Source organism: Spea bombifrons, chromosome 3, assembly GCF_027358695.1.
Source record: "Spea bombifrons isolate aSpeBom1 chromosome 3, aSpeBom1.2.pri, whole genome shotgun sequence".
In the NCBI taxonomy this organism is placed as follows: domain Eukaryota; kingdom Metazoa; phylum Chordata; class Amphibia; order Anura; family Pelobatidae; genus Spea; species Spea bombifrons.
In genome coordinates this window covers 90503972-90511799 of record NC_071089.1, presented here as the reverse complement: position 1 = coordinate 90511799, position 7828 = coordinate 90503972, and positions in this window count along the sequence as shown.

Genomic DNA, 7828 nt, shown 5'->3' with positions numbered 1-7828 from the left:
CCAGCACATTATAACCCTGGCCGCTTTTTTCCCCCAGGACACAAACAGTTCACTGTATGGTGGCAGTGATGTGAAGTCATATAGCTGTTTGTGCAGCCAACAAAATATCATTCATACACTTACAGTAACAGTATATCCAAACAGCCACTCTAACAATACAGATCCATACATACACACATTTACCCCCCTCTTACATATTTAGCTCTAATTTATGTAGGGGAGCTACACATTTACTTATACTGTTTATTACCTATATTACCCAACTTTGTTTTTTTCGCATTATTTGGACTATATTGGTGCTCTCTCAGTAGGTCCCAAAGCTCCGAACCCATTACATGATGTCATGAGCCACAGTGATATTAGGAACTAAGTGTTTTTTACATGTATCTTATTCATGACTAATGTGTTTTTCAAATATAAGCAGGGTTTGTCCCTATTTTGAACAAAAAAAATATTGGGGCCAGAACCCGACATGTGCAATGCGCCCAAAAACGGCACCATGAAATATGGGGCCGGCATTCAATTATTTAATTTCGGCTCAACAAAAGAAATCAAAATCCTTGCTCTGCTAAACACTACCTATATAAGAATCTCCAACCTAACTGCAGTTGTATGGCTTATCTGTTTATCAACAAAATAGATATTTATAAAGTATTTAGGCAAAGCAGAGCTGAAACAATTGGACAGCTATCTCGCCCTACTCTCGTGAAACAAAATGATGATTTCTCCTCCATCGATTCCTAGAGGGTATTTAAGTGCCTCTCCCATTAATTAATTCATTAATGCAGGTGAGCACACGTGGGAGAGCGTTGGAAGTTCCGGACTGGATTCCTTACCTGCATATAAACTGTGGAGTGGAGCACTGGTTCTCCAAATGCCCCAGGAACCCAAAAGCCACGATTTAATATACAAGGACAAATTCCAAATAACACAACATTGTATGTTCAGTTATACAAGCAATATGGCAACTCGTTCATTGGTTTTATTTGGATAACAAGAGTTAAAACTCGCTTCCACCTGTTTGTAATAAATAATGTACAGGACATTCCTTAAATGCGTTGTTGTTTTCTGTGTTTTACTCTAACAATTGCACTGATATAAAAATGAAAAGTGACATAGTTACAACTTTAGCACAATTTAGCAATTTTTCCTTATTTATATTTATGCTTTCTATCCGTTTCCTGGCAGCTCTATATGGCATCTGCCATATAGAGCTGCCGGGAAACGGATATGACGGCGTGTTACTAAGTAACAGATACTGTCCTTCGGGAAACTGAATCCATGAAGCCTCCTTAAACATCCTTTAGTAAATTGTACAATGGCTACAGAAGTGAAGCCGCGGTGATGATCACAAAAGAACATTCGGGTGATACCGATCCACAAATGAAAGTCACATTTCTGTGCACAAGGTGAAAGCGAGTGAATGAAGAAATGTCAGAAAGGTAGGCAAGCATTTTAAAAAGTACAGTAGTCTGCACGCTGTCCATTCTGAATGCAAATGAAAGACAATATAGAGTTACAGGATTAAGTGTCTTTTATTCAAAAGTGTACAGCCAGAGACCGAACAGCTGATAGCAGTTATACTGAGTGTATAAAAAAAGCACAATCTCTTTAATTGAACATACTAGTTAATTTAATGAAATTAACCTCAAACTTTTGCGAGATTGCTTATTTAGAAGCATTTTTATATGAGTAGAATTAAATGAGTTTGGAAACAGACTGAAATCATTTGAAGAAGACAAGAGCTATTTAAAAGACCTTGGAATGCGATTTTTTATTACATAGTTAAATCTATCTTATGCCGCATGGTTCTATATTCACTAATATCCTTTATTAAGCACTAATTGCTAACCAGAATGGAAAAATACAATGTAGGCATTTTGAGCTATGCAGTGCCATCACATCTCATTCACATCGGTCTTGCAAAAATATAACATTAAATGCGAGTAATAAAACTTACATTATGTATAATTCTTACACTAAGTGCATATAACCAGCCACTGGATTCTCCTGATTCGTAAATGCAATTACAGTCACTTTCCGTTAATTTGTTACTCTATATAGTACCTATAAATTACGTACTGTATATTGAAATCCAGGCTTAATTATCTGCATACAGTTAAAATAAAAGGAAAATACTGTACTATAAAAGCAATAAAATCCATGTCTTTTCAACATTCATTGTTGTTACTCTCTGTTAAAGGGACATCATACCCTTTTAACAACAAACTAGGCTTATTGTCAATGACGCTCCCGGTGACATCTCCAATAGATGCCATCCTTTTTTCACATTAAAGTATAGCTCACATGGGTATGGAACATGAATAGTGCTTTCTTACATGTGTCAGTAGGCACGGAGAATAATATATCAAACCCCGGTGACAGGACTGAAATTAAATTCCAGGTACCCATAGGCATACATGCTACAGGAGCCCCCACCAACTGAAAGAACTTTAGCTGGCAAAGTAGAGAGGCAAGGTCAAAGGGAGGTAGGAGTGTGAAAGGGCATTTAGCCAGAGCGACCTACATCTAGAGAATTGTGCCTGCATGCCATAGGGAAAAGTTTTATATAATTAATAGATGACTTCAAACTTGTAGAATGTTCCCTGATAAAAGTTTGCTATACTAATTTTTGAGTGAAGAGTACAAGGGGTAGCACAACCTATGGTATATATTCACTAAAGACTTTGTAGGAGATAAGTGACTTCACTATGCATTTCAAGGGCCAACCCTCCAGTTGGCAAGGATGGCTAACTAAGCTGGCTCTGCATAATACATAGTTTAGCCAATGAGGTGTATTAACTAGGCATTATACAGGGCCAACTGAGTACATTTTTTGCGCAGGACCCTGTGCAGGACCCATAGATAAGTCTGGTAGTTGAAACTACAACTATAATGCAAGGGTTCCGGGTTTAATGAATGAATCCCAAATGACATGAATATGCTGCTAGAAAATACTGAGCCATACCCCAGAAATGCAGGCTGAGAAATAATATATAACTGAGTACATCGGCCTGGATACAGGAAAACTACTGGAAGCAGCAAGTGACTTGCACGTAGCACCTGGATCCCAGCCATGACCTTGAGATAAAGGCAGCAAAAAAGTTTTATGGTCAAATACGGTAGTTTGTGTATTGTAACAGTTCTAGTAGATCATTATAAGTGCTTATTACAGGAACACAAATTGTGTATTTTTATAGACTATTTGGCGTAGAGCAAATTATGGGAACTTTGGCCCCAGGGTGGCAAATAAATATATCTAAAAATAATGTACTTTTTGGAACTTGATTTTATAAATAGACTGCAATTTAGAAAAATAAATATTACATCATTTTTCGGTTTTGGTGCAGCAGAAACCCAATATGTTCTTTAATTTCATGCATATACACAGATGCTAATGTTGTAACAACTGCAATAGAACACTTTTATACCCCTGAAAACTCCAGGTATTTTTTGGTGATGCACCAAAGATGGCAGGGTGCATACTCAGCCAAAGCGACCATCAATATAGACACAAGCAGGGTGTATACTTAATGCACAGAAAATGAGTAACACAAATAGGATCCAGTCATAATTCATATGCTACTTAAGGTCTTTAATACACTAAGTACCCCACTGGCTATGTGGGGAACTGCAAGTTATACCCAAAAAGAGAAAAAAAGCTTTTGGTAGTTCCCCCAAATCCTTAAGTCAGACCAGCCTAGGGGACAATTGTTACCCAGACTCCCTACCAGCTCTTCCTTTATGATTTATATGTATATGATGTCGACGTATCTATATTTACATCCCAAAACAACATTAGAAAACACTGCCTTAAAATAAGCAGATCTTTCTTCCTTGTATGAGTTAAACCATGAACTTACTTTTACTTACGCTTTCACTGAAATACTTTGTGTGTTGTTTTCTTTTTGCCAGGGTGTCATCTCTTGATATAAAGTTCATTAAATTGAATCACAATTTTAATTTCCACACATCAAAAGAACCGGATTATGGAAGATAATAATTTAGCAACAAGATATGTTGCAAGAAAGTATTGTTTTTATGTGGATAGCTTGATGTAACCATGTTATATTTGGTCTCTCTATGAGGTTATAGTAGTACGGGAACCAAATCCACACATTCTCCTGTGAACTGCAAATTCATTCTGATGTATAATGTCTTTTTTTTCTCCACATGTGCACATACTGTATACTTTTTGTTTTTCATTTTAATGTGCATCAATAAAAGCTGTAAACAACAATGACATGGGTCACACATTGTATTAGCAGGCCTTGTTGTTCATATGAGTAATATATTATTGCATCTCTTCTTTTCTCAAAAAACAGATCTTAGAGAGGAATGATAGCTCCTCTAAACTACAAATGTTATCTCTTTAGCTCCTCAGGTGTGAATACAAGCAGCAATAGCTTCTCCAAATCGTACTCATCACACTGCTCGGATTTAAGTGACGCCACTACCTTTTTACCCATTTTGTCAATAAACAGAGGGATACTGCAGCAGAGCCATGATTCTGGTATATCATCTCCAGTAAGTAGTAGATCATCAATAGGTGCTTCTACACCTCTTAACTGTGTTGCTAAGTTAAGTTGAGACTGTGTGATTTTGCTTTCCTTGTTCGCTGCCTTTTAGTTTTCATGTAAGCAATGACACTAACTTATGTACATCATTCCATGAGATGTCACTTCTAAGTTCCCTTTGACTTTTACTACAAATTCTACTGATTGGGTCATTAATACGTCCATCATCTGATTATTATAAGCCTATAAATCCTATCATACATACACACCCTCTATCTTAAATGATTTGGAAGAAGGACTGTCTGGAAGCAATATTTCTATGGGTCATATTAGAACTATCAATAAAGTACTGAGAATGTTATACTTTATTTTTGTGATCTTCCCTAATGCCTCCCCAAAGGGTAAAATTATGCTTTATCTGCTCATGTTTCCTCTCCTTATAATTGAATACATTTAAATTAAGTTTTGTTTCTGCATTCTTCACACATTTGCAGGTTAAATCAATTATCTTGTGCTGGTAGGACCAACACCATATACCAGGATTTAACATTGGCACTGTTTGTATAGTGAGAGTGTTCCGAGTAAAGTCAGGGAAACTTTGATAGAAACATAGAAACATAGAAAGTGACGGCAGATAAGAACCAGTAGGCCCATCCAGTCTGCCCAACCTCTGTGTACTTTCCTTTAGTACCTGCCCTTATCCTATATCTAGCTCGGCCTTATGCCTATCCCATGCTTGCTTAAATGACTTTACTGTATTAACAATTTGTATTGATGGATTTGTCATGAGCCAAATTACAGTTTACTTCTTCAGTAACATTATTATTCTTTTTGCTTAATGAGTGCCGCGTGCAAGTCAAGCCACGTTTATACTTTGTTCGGCTGATTTATGCTATATGTTTGGTAGGTAAGAGCTGTAATTATGTCAGCTATCAATTTACCAGTAAAGAGTATTTCAAAGCAGGAATAAAAATGTTAATTATCAAATATTGCGTTAACTTGATTGTGGAAGAAAGGTTTCATAATGTCCAAATTGTAAGCTATATTTGTAAGTTTATGTTATTGATGACTGTGGCACAAACGACTCTCTCAAACTGAATGGTATAAGTTCATTCTTATTTTGCCGATCTTAATGCCTTAGGCTGATTCCTCAATAGGCAAGACCCAGGGCGAAGTTCCATTCTCTCTCAAATACCTTGTCAGCAAATCATAACACAAAGAAAGGACTTTTACTATTTCAGAATTACACAGTGTCATCAGCTGCTAAATTTGAAGGCCTTAAAGGGGAAAGGAAACATGTAACATTTGTCTACATTTAAAGGCCAACAAAACTGGATCGGCTCAAGCCCTCATAGGTAGTATAACGTATCGAGTGTCTCTTTCCATGTGCTGGAGCATTTCTGGGCCGGACCCACTTCAAGATCCCATGCACCATAACAAACACCAAAAACAAACGGCAGCTCAAGATCCGGCAGTAAGAAGATGAAACATTGTCCATGTAATATTCACGTCCTCGGACCAAAATAAATAGAGCACAGAATGAAACAAAGCAGGAACAGTCTAAACATCTATTTTAAAGGCCTACCAAAATGTAAATGATGGCCCCTTATAATAGAAAGCTAAATAATTGAGACAAAATGTTTCATCTCACCAAGTGATGTATTTATATTAGGTGCTGTCCTAGGCCTGACCCAAGGCATCACCCTCAGTCACAATCTAAGCCAATCTTGCCAAGAAAGTTCACCTCCAGGTTGGCAACTAACCATATACCTCCATATTGTACATCTTTGATCTACTCAACCAGCTTGTTGAGCTGTCAATAGCGGGATCTGGGCCTAGCTAAGGAAGACTCAGACTATTGTATCCCTGTCCACCCCATGCTAGGCCTATAAGTAAAAGCTTAATAAATTAACTCTCCTCCGTGCAATTAACCCCCCATCTGCAATCAATGAGAAAACGTAATTCAATAATAACTGAAACCATGGAATGCTGCTAATTAATTATGAAGAAAAATCTCAAATTTCTTCATCCAAGCAAAAAGTTGCACTAATATTTACTTGTCAAGTACAGAGATTTAATCTGGATGTTGAGGACCACATTATTCTGCAACACAACGTTCCCCGCATTGATTATTTTCTACACTACCTGCAGTGTCTCACTTTTCTAGTGTAAAATTATCTGCAGCTCGACTTCCTAAGGCTTTGCCGATGTCAGCTAACGGCATGTAACATCAATGCGGAGCGTCACAAAACCACTTATTTCTGCATTTTCTTAACAGCTTTGACTTCGCAGTCATACCTTATTTTATTTTCATGGGTATACTGATCCTGATAAACCATGACTGCCCTAGTGATGCTCGAAGCTATATTTCTGCGAAGACTCTAGTAAATTAGACGCTAGCATAAACCATGGATCGCTCATGCTAAACCTCCTATAGTTTAGTGTGGGACATAAAATATAGATATAATATGTATTTAAAGGGCAACATTCACCTTTTTTATTACGAATATCAGATTAAAAATACATTATTCTTTTTTTTTTTTGCCTAATATGGTATTTTCCGGCAGCTGCATGTTATCGATTTGTATGTATTACTAGCCCAAACACTCTTTAGCATGCTTCCTGTGGTCAGCAATATATCTTAATCACCCAGCCACATCAATAACTAATGAAGCTCTATAGAGGACTTCACTAGCGTTGTCATAAAGAATCAGCTCAGTGCGATGTGAGAAATTCACCCTAAATATCACATGATGGACAACAATGGCGGCCTCCAGGTCTGCAAATAAAGGACGTTCATGGGAATAAAATTAGATAAAAGTAGGTTTTTGTCAGTGCTAACCTACATTACTGTATACAGCACTGCATTTTATGCTTGAGGAGAAACAAGTTTTCCATGAGACTTTTACCACCAGGATATACATTGGTGGCTTTCATTTCCACTCTCTCCTGTCACCCTGCTTATTAATATGTGTCTCTCTCCTGTCATTCAGTCTCTCTATCTCCCTCTCACGTCTCTTAAGGCTTTCTCCTGGCTATCTCTACATTGCTTGGTTGCCTGTAAAGCATCGTCATGTAAACACACAGAAAACATGTAGATAAGCTTAAGTGTTTCACAGACAAGTTCAAAAAGTGTCCATCAGCGCTTTGATGAGGCGTTTCTTTTGTGCATGAGCTCACATATCTTACAGCAATAACACAAATATTGAAAAATGCCAGAGCAGAATTGCTCGTGTTTGTGGGAACTTGCAGTAAACAGACTCTCCCAACTGTATTGTTGATTAAACAGTAAAACTCTTTCGACATTTAAT